Source organism: Heptranchias perlo, chromosome 20 (assembly GCF_035084215.1).
Source record: "Heptranchias perlo isolate sHepPer1 chromosome 20, sHepPer1.hap1, whole genome shotgun sequence".
Taxonomy (NCBI): domain Eukaryota; kingdom Metazoa; phylum Chordata; class Chondrichthyes; order Hexanchiformes; family Hexanchidae; genus Heptranchias; species Heptranchias perlo.
The window spans coordinates 10010668-10025779 of record NC_090344.1 but is presented as its reverse complement, the minus strand read 5'-3'; the positions used below and the strand labels follow the sequence as shown (position 1 = coordinate 10025779).

At 44.6% G+C, this 15112-nt stretch overlaps 3 non-coding genes across 3 annotated transcripts; 1 reads left to right on the top strand and 2 right to left on the bottom strand.

The window, feature by feature from the left end:
- Positions 1-11184: 11184 nt before the first annotated feature.
- trnak-cuu (transfer RNA lysine (anticodon CUU)) lies at positions 11185-11257 on the bottom strand. Its single transcript has one exon. It is a non-coding gene; the product is annotated as a tRNA-Lys (tRNA).
- Positions 11258-13983: 2726 nt separating this feature from the next.
- trnap-ugg (transfer RNA proline (anticodon UGG)) lies at positions 13984-14073 on the top strand. The gene is given in 2 exon segments: positions 13984-14019; positions 14038-14073. It is a non-coding gene; the product is annotated as a tRNA-Pro (tRNA).
- A 526-nt stretch (positions 14074-14599) lies between these two features.
- On the bottom strand, positions 14600-14673 carry trnai-aau (transfer RNA isoleucine (anticodon AAU)). The gene has a single exon. It is a non-coding gene; the product is annotated as a tRNA-Ile (tRNA).
- Between the last annotated feature and the right edge of the window lie 439 nt (positions 14674-15112).

Below are 15112 nucleotides of genomic sequence, written 5' to 3'. Positions count from 1 at the left end.
AAGTCGGGGGCACTGTCTAAAAATTAGAGCCAGACCTTTCAGGAGTGAGATTAGAAAACATTTCTACACACAAAAGGTTGTAGAAGTTTGGAACTCTCTTCCGCAAATGGCAATTGATACTAGCTCAATTTATAAATTTAAATCTGAGATAGATAGCTTTTTGGCAACCAAAGGTATTAAGGGATATGGGCCAAAGGCAGGTGCATGGAGTTAGATCACAGATCAGCCATGATCTTATCAAATGGCGGAGCAGGCACGAGGGGCTGAATGGTCTACTCCTGTTCCTGTGTTCCTCTTCCTATATAATCTGCACTGCTTATTACGCTGCCCATTTTGGTGTCATCGGCAAACTTCCATATGTCGTTCCCTGTCCCGTCATCCAATATCAATGAGACCACCTGAATCGGGGGAATTCACATTCAGCATCAATCTCTGCATCATCTTGAGACATTTTATTTACTTCACACGTGTTGCACTTTGGAAACTTCAGCACTCTGTCCTCTGGAGCTCAAACATGCACTTTAATCCTACCAACAGGAACACTGAAAAGATGTCAGAAGCCAATTGGTGAATTTTACACTCAACGTAGCTGAACAGCAAGAGCTTGTTGGGGATTTTACCCCGGGACTCTCAGATATTAATCAACCAAAGCCCCCGAAACAAGAATCATACATCCAGACCAACCAGACGCTGTTACTAACATCATGCAGCCAGTTTAAAGTTTCGCTGTCTCCCATAGCCGATCGGCTACCCTTTCAGACCTCTTCTGTCCATCCAATCTCGTTTTCTAATCCGGTATACAGCAATATCAAGTTGTACACTAACTATTTCCAGTCACCAATATTAGTTTCCCTTTACTAAATTGGTTTCGTCTCTACGACTTATATTATCAAGTAAGACGTTTCAGAATTAGTTGCTCGGAAACTACATTGCTTTGGAGGATACTGAGAGGTGTCGTTAAAAAGAGAGACCTTGGAGTGCATGTCCACAGATCCCTGAAGGGAAGAGGAGAGGTGGTTAAGGTGGTTAAAAAGGTATAAAGGATACTTTGCTTTATTAGCCGAGGCATAGAATGTAAGAGCAGGGAGGTTATTCTGGAACTGAATAAAACACTAGTTCGGCTGCAGCTGGAGTATTGCGTACAGTTTTGATCACCACATTACAGGAAAGATGGGACTACACTCGAAATGGTACAGAGATTTACGACGATGTTGCGAAGAGTGGAGAATTTTGGCTATGAGGATAGATTGGATAGGCTGAGGTTGTTTTCTCTGGAACCGACGAGGCTGAGGCGAGATTTAATTGAGGTGTATAAAATTATCACGGGCCTCGATAGAGTGGATAGGAAGGACCTGATTCACGTAGCAGAGAGTTCAATAAAAAGGGTCATAGATTTAAGGTAATTGGTAGAAGGATTAGAGTGGAGCAGAGGGGAATTTTGTTCCACCCAGCGGGTGGTGGGGGTCTGGAACTCACTGCCTGAGAGGGTGGGAGAAGCAGAAACCCTCATCGGGTTTAAAAAGGACCTCAATATGCACTTGAAGAGCCGTAACCGACAAGACTACGGACTAAACGCTGGTAAGTCGGGTGATGCTGGATATCTCTTTTCCGGCCGGTACAAACATGATGGGCCGAATGGCCTCCGCTAACGTAAATTTTAATGATTCTATGATATGTTTTGCCGTCTGTCTCGGCATGGTGATAACATACACTCTCCCAAAAGTATACTTTAATCAAATTGGTGCTTTGTTTTACTGTGAGAGCGAAGAGATCTTAATGTTTAGACATTGACTGCAGCAGCTGGGTTGCACCTTTACTTTTCCTACCGTCTCAACCTTTCTTTAACCTTCTCTGCTGGTGTTGCAGGATCGATCAGCCGTCGCCGTTCACGGAAGCCTGAGAAGTCCATTAGAGGACAACACATGAGACAGAGACAGGGAGAGATGGAGAAATGCATGCAAAGAAAATAAAGAGTATAAACAGAATCATAGAATCATTAAATGGTTATAGCAGAGAGGGAGGCCATTCGGCCTATCGAGCTCGTGCCGGCTCGTTGTTAAAGCAGTCAAGATAGTCCCATTCCCCCGCTCCTTCCCGTTAGCACTGAATTTATTTCCCTTCAAGTATTTATCCAATTCCTTTTTGAAAGCCACCTTTCAATCAGCGCATTCCAGATTATAACTACTCGCTGGGTAAAGAACTGTTTCCTCATATCGCCTTTGGTTCTTTTGCCAATCACCTTAAATCTGTGTCCTCTGGTTCTCGACCCTTCCGCCAATGGGAACAGTTTCTCTTTATTTACTTTATCCAAACCCTTCATGATTTTGAACACTTCGATCAAATCTCCTCTTAACGTTCTCTGCTCGAAGGAGAACAACCCCAGCACCGGGTAAATGCGGTCAATTAGCTTCAATTCATTTATTGGAGCATTAAACAGCTCTTTAAACATTACTGTGACATTATGGTAGCGCGGCCTCACGGTCGAAGGTGTTAAATTTAATTTCTATAGAAGCGTGGGTTTGAATCCCACTGCTGTTAGAATTTCTGCCAGTGTTTATTTTGATCTGTTCACAGAAAACCCGATTGTAATGCGATGGAGCAGAGGATGTGAAAGAAGCTGAAAGTGAAAGTGCAGATATTATTTTCATCAGGGGGACAGGACACGTTTCCACAGGTAAGGGCCTCTCACCTTAAGATTCTTTGCAGCAGAGGAGGAGAGGTGATCAAAGTGACCGGGCTCGAGCAGCGCAATCAGTCAGTGCGCGGTCCTTATATGACCGGACAAGGTCGGGAAATGGCGAGGTTGTTAGTCGAGTCTCACCTAGATCAACAAATCCTTTTCCTTGTGAACATTTCGAACGGAGCTGAACGTATAATTGAGTGTTCCAAAATGCATCAATTATTTGTATCGCCACGTGGTTCCTCTTGTTGCAATATCAGATGAGATATTCAGTGTTATTAGTTTACAGGAGGGAGGCTGCGGTATTGGAGCCGCAAACTATGATTTTGATCCATCGACAAATTATGGAATTTAGCCTGAGCTTTAACCCTGCGCGTTCGACCGCTCAGTCACGATACTTTCCATCTTGCGATCTTCAGGAGCTACTTTCACAGGAATAGAATTACTGCAAGCAAGAATTCTACCCCTCAAGCACCAATGCTCGCAGGCAGCAGGATGCATGTGTCCAGTTGGAAACCTTTCTGAAGGAACATGCAGTCTGACAGAGCCGGAAGTCCAGCAGATTGACTTTTGCGGTGAGCAGATGATGTGCCTCCATCTTGAGAGTGTTTCGCCAATCCAGCTCAGAGAGGATTAAGCATTATAAATTGGGGTGGGACTGGAGCCACTTGTATCAGAGGAAGTGGAGGGGGTTGTTTCCCTTCCTTGACGGGCATTAATGATCCTGTTGCGGTTTTGCTGCAAAATGTCACTTCCCAGCGCCGAAATCACCGAACCCTGAACTAAAATTCAACGATGGTGAGATTTGGACACACAACCTTTGCAGTGATTAGAAGAAGCCCCACGTGCTACTCATGGCACCACAAATCGGCTATCGATTAGGTTATTTCACGTTACCCATATGCTGTTTTGGAACTTTTGCTGCGGTGCAGTAAGTGGTTCAAAAGCTCAGTGGGGATTCACAGCGCTCCTGAGAAATCGACACAGGGACGGTTTGTGCAATGCATAGTCCTCTCTCTCTCTCCCATTTGCTCACTCTCGCTTTCTCTCTTGAGCTCTCACTCTCCCCGTTTATCTCAAGAGGGCTGGAAAACAAGGGGTGGATGTTATGTTACAGCTGCACAGAGCTCTGGTGAGACCCCATCTGGAGGATTGCACTCAGTTCCGGGCACCCACCTCAGGAAGGATGTATTAACCTGGACGCTCGAGGGGCTGAATGGCCTACTCATGTTCCCAAGTTCCAATGAATGGAACAATAATTCAAGTATGGAGACCCTAATGTATCAGGATGAGTGAGTGAAGAATGTTTTCTGTTTGAAGTACTGATTTCATGAATTGAATACTCCCAGTGTCATACCTCATTGCAGCCCAGGCCGGACAAACTGCTCGCACAAAGTGGCATTTTCTGTGAGAACACGAAAGACTTGTTCAGGCCATGACAGTAGCGAGTGCGGGTAGGTCTGCGCGTGAAATGGAAAAGTGAGGTGAAATACTCCAACAAGCAGCGGATGTCTCTGTTCCCATTTCCAAAATGCACGCACGCACTGGCCCATGATCACCACTCACACTCTCCTTCCAATCTCACACACATCGCTTTGGTTTGAAATCGTGTATGTTTTCACAATGGGATTTAATTTGAAGAAAGCAGTGCTGTAACAACCCGGGGATATTGAAGAGATGCAGTACAAGAAGAAACCTTAAAGGCAAATGATAATAATGACTGTTCTGACACCGTGAGCTACAGTTAAAGGCTGACAACATTTAAAGTCTCATGCAGCAGGTCCGGGTCCAAATCTTTCACGTGGCATCTCCTTCTGTTTCTGTCACTCCTTTTCCTCCACGTAGAGTGGATTTGGAATTCCTGTGCGGCTACATTGCGCATTTTCCAGATCTGCTTCGAGCGCAATTCGCTCCAGTTCATCAATTGCAGATATTAGTTTGATCAAGGGGAGAGGACACCTTTTCACAGGCAAGGGCTGTTCATCCTATTGTTTTTCTAGCAGAGTAGAGCAGATCATCAAAGTAACCGGATTGGGTGAACTGTCCGTACAGGTGCCTGGTGGGCTCGTGGTTATGATTCGGCGTTCACACCTCTATAATTAATTACATGAAACCAAATAAACTCGACGAAAAGAGGAATATTTCTGTAAACACCATGAACCAACCTATAACATTCTGTTGCAGACTGAAAGAGACGCCAACGTGGTTACCGAGTGACAGTCACAAGTTTAATCATGACTGCATTTTAGGAGACTGGTTGCACAGCTTGCTGGAGTAAAACATGCCATCATCGCGGGTTTGATTGCTGTATGGGCTGATAAGGGCCTTTGTTTTGGGTTTTCGTAATTTTAAAATCCAAGCTTTACAATCAGATCCACAGTCAAATTCACGGGACAATTTTATTGAATAACATCCATTGTAACTTTACCCCTGGGCCGGAGAAACAAGTCTTTCTTTTTCTTTTTCTTTCTCCGGTTTGCAGAGAGACGTTCAACTCGCGGCCTGTTCCCATTAATGATCATCAGCAACAACAGAAAGACAGAGCGGGTCTGACCGCCCCGAGATGTGGAAAAGGGATCAGTTTAGAACAAATGCATCAAATCAAATGGTCACCCGGCACCGAGAGAGGAAAAACCAAGAGGAAAAGGCAGAAGGTAACAGAGAAATAAAAACCAAATGCAGACGATATAAATATTTCCCATCGTTGATGTCTCTCTGTTCCATCCCCAATCCTTCAGTGGCGGGGACAAAATTTCACTGCAAATAAATGCGAGAATCGACCCAAAGAAGAAGAAACTAAATAACCAAAAACTGCCAAACACTGGGTTACACCAAAGACCTTTAAGTTTTCAGTCTAATGCAACCGCGACTGAGCTATTGGGACACCAAAGCAAATGCAACTTTTCGCCATTGTCTTGCAAGAAAATATCACCCCAGCGACGCCTTACTGTTCATTACTGCACTTCATATATAAACATCACACTCAAATATACCCAACCACAGTCCATAGATAAACACCGCACTCACATACACACAACAACAGTTCATATATAAACATCACACTCATATATACACATCCACAGTTCATATATAAACATCACAGTCATATATACACACCCACAGTTCATATACAAACATCACACTCATATAGACACACCCACAGTTCGTATATAAACATCGCACTCATATATACATACCCACAGTTCATATACAAACATCACACTCATATATACACACCCACAGTTCATATATAAACATCGCACTCATATATACACACCCACAGTTCATATATAAACATCGCACTCATATAGACACACCCACAGTTCATATATAAACATCGCACTCATATATACACACCCACAGTTCATATATAAACATCGCACTCATATATACACACCCACAGTTCATATATAAACATCACACTCATATATACACACCCACAGTTCATATATAAACATCGCACTCATATATACATATCCACAGTTCATATATAAACATCGCACTCATATATACACACCCACAGTTCATATACAAACATCACACTCATATACACACACCCACAGTTCATATACAAACATCACACTCATACAGACACACCCACGGTTAGTATATAAACATCGCACTCATATATACATACCCACAGTTCATAAACAAACATCGCACTCATATATACACACCCACAGTTCATATATAAACATCGCACTCATATATACATATCCACAGTTCATATATAAACATCGCACTCATATATACATACCCACAGTTCATATATAAACATCGCACTCATATATACACACCCACAGTTCATATACAAACATCACACTCATATAGACACACCCACAGTTAGTATATAAACATCGCACTCATATATACATACCCACAGTTCATAAACAAACATCGCACTCATATATACACACCCACAGTTCATATATAAACATCGCACTCATATATACACACCCACAGTTCATATATAAACATCACACTCATATATACACACCCACAGTTCATATATAAACATCGCACTCATATATACTCACCCACAGTTCATATATAAACATCGCACTCATATATACATACCCACAGTTCATATATAAACATCGCACTCATATATGCACACCCACAGTTCATATATCAATACTGCACTCATATATACACATCCACTGTTCGTATATAAACATCTCACTCAAATACACTCACCCACAGTTCATATTTAAACATCGCACACCTATATATACAACGACAGTTCATATATAATCATCGCACCCACATATAAGTATCCACAGTCCACATATCAACATCGCACTCATAGAAACATACCCACATTTCATATATAAACATCGCACGCATATATAAACACCCACAGTTCATATATAAACATTGCATTCATATACACTCACCCACAGCTCATATATAAATAGCGCATTCATTGATAGTCACCCTCAGCTTACATATTAAAATCGCATTTTTTTTATTCGTGCATTTATTGCCCATCCCGAATTGGCCTTCCAGAACTGCTGCAGTCCGTGCGGAGAAGCTTCTCCCACAGTGCTGTTAGGAAGGGAGTTCCAGGATTTTGAACCAGCGACGATGAAGGAACGGCGATATATTTCCAAGTCGGGATGGTGTGTGACTTGGCGGGGAACGTGCAGGTGGTGTTGTTCCCATGTGCCTGCTGCCCTTGTCCTTCTAGGTGGTAGAGGTCGCGGGTTTTGGAGGTGCTGTCGAAGAAGCCTTGGCGAGTTGCTGCACTGCATCCTGTGGATGGTAAACACTGCAGCCACTGTGCGCCGGTGGTGAAGGGAGTGAATGTTTAGGGTGGTGGATGGGGTGCCAATCAAGCGGGCTGCTTTGTCCTGGATGGTGTCGAGCTTCTTCTGTGTTGTTGAGCTGCACTAATCCAGGCGAGTGGAGAGTATTCCATCACACTCCTGACTTGTGACTTGCAGATGGTAGAAAGGCTTTGGGGGGTCAGGACGTGAGTCACTCGCCGCAGAATATCTAGCCTCTGACCTGCTCTTGCAGCCACAGTATTTATATCGATGGTCCAGTTAAGTTTCTGGTCAATGGTGAGCCCCAGGATGTTGATGGTGGGGGATTCGGCGATGGTAATGCCGTTGAATGTCAAGGGCAGGTGGTTAGACTGTCGCTTGTAGGAGATGGTCATTGCCTGGCCCTTGTCTGGCGCCAATGTTACTTGCCACTGATGAGCCCAAGCCTGGGTGTTGTCCAGGTCTTGCTGCATGCCGGCTCGGACTGCTTCGTTATTTGAGGGGTTACGAATGGAACTGAACACTTTGCAATCATCAGCGAACATCCCCATTTCTGACCTTATGATGGAGGGGAGGTCATTGATGAAGCAGCTGAAGATGGTTGGGCCGAGGACACTGCCCTGAGGAACTCCTGCAGCAATATCCTGGGGCTGAGATGTTTGGCCTCCAACAACCACTACAATCTTCCTTTTTGCTAAGTATGACACCAGCCACTGGAGAGTTTACCCCCTGATTCCCATTGACTTCAATTTTACTGGAGCTCCTTGGTGCCACACTCGGTCAAATGCTGCCTTGAAATGAAGGGCAGTCACTCTCACCTCACCTCTGCAATTCAGCTCTTTTGTCCATGTTTGGACCAAGGCTGTAATGAGGTCTGGAGCCGAGTGGTGCTGGCGGACCCCAAACTGAGCATTGATGAGCAGGTTATTGGTGAGTCAGTGCCGCTTGATAGCACTGTCGACGACACCTTCCATCACTTTGCTGATGATTGATAGGAGTCTGATGGGGCGGTAATTGGCCGGATTGGATTTGTCCTGCTTTTTGTGGACAGCACATACCTGGGCAATTTTCCTCGTTGTCGGGTAGATGCCAGTGTTGTAGCTGTACTGGAACAGTTTGGCTAGAGGCGCAGCTCGTTCTGGAGCACAAGTCTTCAACACTACAGCCGGGATGTTGCCGGGGCCCATAGCCTTTGCTGTATCCAGTGCACTCAGCCGTTTCTTGATATCACGTGGAGTGATTCGAATTGGCTGAAGACTGGCTTCTGTGATGGTGGAGATATCGGGAGGAGGCTGAGATGGATCATCCACTCGGCACTTCTTCCTGAAGATGGTTGCAAACGCTGCAGCCTTGTCTTTTGCACTTACGTGCTGGATTCTGCCATCATTGAGGATGGGGATGTTTACACAGCCTCCTCCTCCCGTTAGTTGTTTAATTGTCCACCACCATTCACGGCTGGATGTGGCAGGACTGCAGAGCTTTAATGTGATCCGTTGGTTGTGGATTCGCTTAGCTCTGTCTATGGCATTTTGCTTCCGCTGTTTAGCATGCATATAGTCCTGAATTGTCGCTTCACCAGGTTGGAACCTAATTTTTAGGTACGCCTGGTGCTGTTCCTGGCATGCTCTTATGCACTCCACATTGAAGCAGGGTTGATCCCCTGGCTTGTTTATTAATGGTAGAGTGAGGAATATGCCGGGACAAGATATTACAGATTATGCTGGAATACAATTCTGCTGCTGCTGATGGCCCACAGCACCTCATGGATGCCCAGTTTTGAGCTGCTAGACCTGTTCTGAATCTATCCCATTTAGCACGCTGATAGTGCCACACAACACGTTGGATGGTATCCTCAGTGCGAAGACGGGACTTCGTCTCCACGAGGACGGTGCGGTGGTCACTCCTACCAACACTGTCATGGACAGATGCATTTGCGACAGGTAGATTGGTGACGACGAGGTCAAGTAACTTTTTCCCTCGTGTTGGTTCTCTCACCATCTGCCGCAGTTCCAGTCTGGCAGCTATGTCCTTCGGGCCTCGGCCAGCTCAGTCAGCAGTGATACGACCGAGCCACTCTTGGTGATGGACATTGAAGTCCTCCAACTAGAGTACATCCTGTGCCCTTGCTACCCTCAGTGCTTCCCCCAAGTGGTGTTCAATATGGAGGAGGATTGATACATTAGCTGAGGGAGGGCGGTTGGTGGTAATCTGCAGGAGCTTTTCTTGCACTTGTTTGACCTGATGCCATGAGATTTCATGGGGTCCAGATTCAATGTTGAGGACTCCCAGGGCCACTCCCTCCTGACTGTATATCACTGCACCGCCACCTCTGGTCGGTCTGTCCTGCCGTTGGGACAGGACATGCACAGGGATGGTGATGGAAGAATCTTGGACGTTGGCTGAAAGGTATGATTCTGTAAGTATGGCTATGTCAGGCTGTTGCTTGACGAGTCAGTGGGACAGCTCTCCCAATTTTGGCACAAGTCCCCAGATGTTAGTAAGGAGGACTTTGCAGGGTCGACTGGGCTTGGTTTGCCTTTGTCGTGTCCGGTGCCTAGTGGTCCGATGCCGGGTGGTCCGTCCGGTTTTATTCTTATCATGACTTTTATTAGCGAGATTTTACAACTGAGTGGCTTGCTAGGCCTTTTCAGAGGGCAATTAAGAATCAACCACATTGCTGTGGCTCATTTATACTCACTCACAGTTCACATATAAACATCGCATTCATATATACTCACCCACAGTTCATATATAAACATCGCACTCATATTTTTACACCCACAGTTCACATATATACATCGCTCTCATATATAAACTCATTCGGTTTATAAAGCAACAGCGCGCTCATAAACCCACACCCAGTTTATAGTAGCAGATCGGTACCGATCGCCGATAGAGCTCTCAGATTCCGAGAGTCCGAAGTAGCAGCGACCGAACAAATTCTGGATCTCATCCTTAACACAGACCGGTCGATCCACCTGTAAAATTACATCGCACTTGGATATCAGGGAGGGTAATGGTTTCTGAGAATGTATCAGGGAGCCTAATGGCTTCTTAGTGGCGATCCATCGGGGCAAGGGCATCTCAGAGAGGGGAAGGGACAGTCAGAGGGTATCAGAGAGTGTAAAGGGATCTCAGAGCGGGGAAGGGATAGTCAGATGTCATCAGAAAGTGTCAGGGGGCTCAAAGAAGGGAAGGGACTGTCAGAGGGCATCGGAGAGTACATTAAGAACTGAGAGAGGGGAAGGACTGCCGAGTCTGAGAGAGTGTAAGGGGGCTCAGGGCAGATCTGTGTAAGGGGCACTCAGTGGCTATGAGAGAAGGTAAAGAACGCTGACAAGGTTCAAAGATGATCATGGACTCTCTGAGGTCAGAGACAGAGTGTATCAGAGAAGTTAAGGAGCTCAGCGAGAATCAAAGAGGGTAAGGGGGGCTCAGGAGGTATCAGAGAGGCGAATGGATCCAGAGATATCATCTTCTAAATATTACAATTTCGAACATTCAACATTTTTGATAACAGCAATAAATGAAGCCGATTGAACCGATAATCTGCCGTGTCCCATCTGGAGGGAATGAGAAGGTAGAATCGGGAGGGACTGGATATTTGGCAACGCTCAAGGTTTCATTTCACACAGCTCAGTGTTGTGTCTGTTTTTTAACTGGATTTCATGAACTCGAGAAAAGAGGTTGCAATTTGAAAATTGTATTCCCCATTGTGAAAAATAGAACACAAATCGCCCAACGTGGGGCTCGAACCCACGACCCTGAGATTAAGAGTCTCATGCTCTACCGACTGAGCTAGCCGGGCTGGTTGCTAAAATTTTTCCCATTCTATTATTGTAGAGAGACAGCTGTTGGCTTTGCTGCAGGGGTTCAGTTCTTTCTGCAATCTCAGGGTTTCTCCTTCTGTGCAACTGATTTTCATTCTGGAGTCAGTCTGATGCCTTTTGCACGTCATTCAGCACCACGCTGAGCTGAAAAGGAACATCGGAACAGGAGAGGGCCATTCAGCCCCTCTTCCTGCTGTGCCATTCAATTCGATCATGACGTGATCTGCAACTCAAATGTCCTTCCCCGCCTTGGACACAAATCCCTTGGAACCCAAACCGAGAAATGATCGACCAATATCAGTCTTGAAAATTTGAATTGAGCCACAATCCACATCCTTTTGGCCGAGAGAGTTCCAGCTTTCGGCCGTATTTTGTTTGCTAAAGTAATTCCTGATTTCTTGCCTGATTGGTCTGTCTCCAATTTCAAGATTAAAACACCTCATTATGGATTCCGCCAACATAGAGAGAGATGACACAAAGATAGACAGAATTATAAGCAGTATGGATGGAAGAATGAGATTACAGAGAGATATTACTCGATTAAGTGAATGGGCAAAACTGCGGCAAATGGATTTCAACGTAAGCAAGTTTGAGGCCGTCCACTTTGGACCTCAAAAAGATAGATCACAAAACATATTAATGGATGTCACTCCAAAAAATTAACTTTATGACATTTTGTGTGGATTCGCTTGTTTCTTAAGTCTGCCAAACTTTTAAAAGTTACCGAAATATTGCAATAGGAACCTTATGGCCAGTTCGGGGTTCGAACCCGCGACCTTGACTTTATTCGCACCACGCTCGAACCAACTGAGCTAACCTGCCATGTATACATCTTAGCTTTATGGGCTTACCCACGTGTTGGGTAGTTTGTGTTTATTTTTACACCGCCTGACACGGTTTTTGGACGAATGTTGATAACACCACATCCCTTTAACATTGTTACTTGTTTCTGCATACATTGTCGATGATCTTGATCAAAATTAACAAAAAAAGAGCACTTTAATGTAACAAATTAAATTCCGATCAATATTATTTTACTAACAATCAACAGCCCATCCATAAAACACTGCCCCGCTATAAAACCTGTGGGCAGGACCCTGAGCGACTGTGAAAATGATATCACCGCAACGTGATTCCATCACGCTGCGTATTGACGTTGAGTCAGATGTCTGTCTGTCGATCTGTCTGTCTGTTTATCCGTCTGATTGGGTCTCGGCCTTATTATCAGGCCAGGCTTTTTGTTTGCTGGCTGCAGGCCTCGCTCCCCGACTGACTGAACAACTACCGGGCCGTGTGTCAGAATCAATGACTGTGACTGACTGTCTGCCCATTTATGGCCACATTTCTGAGTTCCTGCCTTCGCTCTGTGTCGCAGGCCTGTCTCTGTCCCTTAGGATCACAACACACCCACAAGCTTCACGACTGAACGCAGGTTTGGTCATTCTGTCCTCGCAGGTCCTTCGGAAGCTAATGATTTTGAACAGAATTATTTTTCCTGAGTGTCTTGTGAAGTTTTGTTCAGTGATATGTTTGCGAAAGAGAACGGAGGAAACAGTTAGTGTGCAATTCGCCATTTCTCTACATCGGAATAGAAAACGTGATTGGATGGATAGAAGAGGTCTGAAAGGATGGCCGATCGGCTGTGGGTGGCAGCGAATTCTGCAGTGGCTGCAGTGGTTCATTACCGGTAATGAAAATGAGGTAATATACTACCACAAGCTGCCGCTGAAAATCATTCAATTTCCCAAACTTGACCCACCGAATCAAATGAAGCTCCTGGGAAAGCTACAAGACAACGCCGGTCTATCGGGCATCGTTTGAAGCAACTGGCAGTTTAAAGTGGCATCGACAGCCATGCAAGTACTGCCATGTGCCGCTGCGATCGCCGAGTGGTTGAAGCGTTAAATTCAAGATCAAATGGAGTTTTCCTTCGCAGGTTTGATTTCTGCTCGCTGAATTATTGTTTAAAGATCCGTTCAATGCTCAAATGAATGAACTGGATATAACTCACTTCATTTATCTCTCTCAGAGCATGAGAGATACTCGAGCGTGGCCGGCGCTTTTAATTGGGTGCCCAATGTACTCTTGCAAAATTCAAATACACAAGAAAGAATCTTGCCCAATCTGCAACTAAAATTCTGCTACTTTGCAGAACTAAGCGACTTTATTTACATGAATCTCTCTATCTCTCCTTGTCTCTTGTCTCTATGTTGTCCCCTGATGGACTTCTCAGGCTTCCTGGAACGGTAAAGGCTGATCTAACCTGCAACACCAGCAGAGAAAGGTAAAGGAAAAAAAGACTGAGACGGTCGGAAAAGTAAAGTTGCAACCCAGCTGATAAATTCGTAGCTAATGTCTCCACATTTTTGTCTCTTCGCCCTCACAGTGAAAGAAAACAGCAATGTGAGTAAAATATACTTATGGTAGCTTGTGCACTCTGACGATGCCGAGACAGATGCCAATATAGCTTCAGATTAACTAATTCTGAAAAGTATTATTTGAAAAAACAAGTCGTACATTGTAAACGAATTTAGTAAAGAGAGGCTAATATTGGTGACTGGAAATAGATCGTGTACAACTTGATATTGCTGTATTTTGGAATAGAAAACGAGATTGGGTGGACAGAAGCGGTTGGAAATGATAGCCGATCGGCTGAAGACTATGGTGAAATTTTAAACCGGCTGCAGGGCGTTTTTTAGCAAGCGGCTCGTTAGTATAGGGGTATGATTCTCGCTTTGGGCGTTTTTCTAATGGAATATGCGAGAGGTCCCGGGTTCAAATCCCGGACGAGCCCTGTTATCTCACTGCTTTTTAGTGAAAAGTCACCAATTGGATTCTGACATCTTTGCAGTTGTTCGAATTGAATTATATTTGAGCTCCAGAGGACAAAGTGCAGAAGTTTCCAAGGCGCAACACACACGGAGTAAATAAAATGTCTCAAGATGATGTGGAGATTGAAGCTGAATGTGAATTTACCCCAATTTAGGCGGTCTCATTGATATTAGATGACGGGATCGAGAACCACATATCCAAGTTTGCAGATGACACAAAGATGGACAGAATTATAAGCAGTGTGGATGGAAGAATGAGATTACAGAGAGATATTACTAGATTAAGTGAATGGGCAAAACTGCGGCAAATGGATTTCAACGTAAGCAAGTTTGAGGCCGTCCACTTTGGACCTCAAAAAGATAGATCAGAAAACATATTAATGGATGTTACTCCAAAAAATTGACCTCATGACATTTTGTGTGGATTCGCTTGTTTCTCAAGTCTGCCAAACTTTTAAAAGTGACCAAAATATTGCAATTGGAACCTTATGGCCCGTACGGGGATCGAACCCGCGACCTTGGCGTTATTAGCACCACGCTCTAACCAACTGAGCTCACCGGCCACGTAGAATCATAGAATCATAGAAGTTACAACATGGAAACAGGCCCTTCGGCCCAACATGACATTTTAGCTTTATGGGCTTACCCGCGTGCTGGGTAGTTTGTGTTCATTTTTACACCAGCTGACAGGGTTTTACAACGAATATTGAAGAAACCACATCCCTTAAACATTGTTACTTATTTCTGTATATACTGTCGAGGATGTAGATCAAAATTAACAAACAAAGAGCACTTTAATGTAACAAATTAAATTCCGATCAATATTATTTTACTAACAATCAACAGCCCATCCATAAAACACTGCCCCGCTATAAAACCTGTGGGCAGGACCCTGAGCTGCTGTGAAAATGATATCACCGCAACGTGATTCGATCACGCTGCGTTTTGACGTTGAGTCAGATGTCTGTCTGTCTATCTGTCTGTCTGTTTATCCGTCTGATT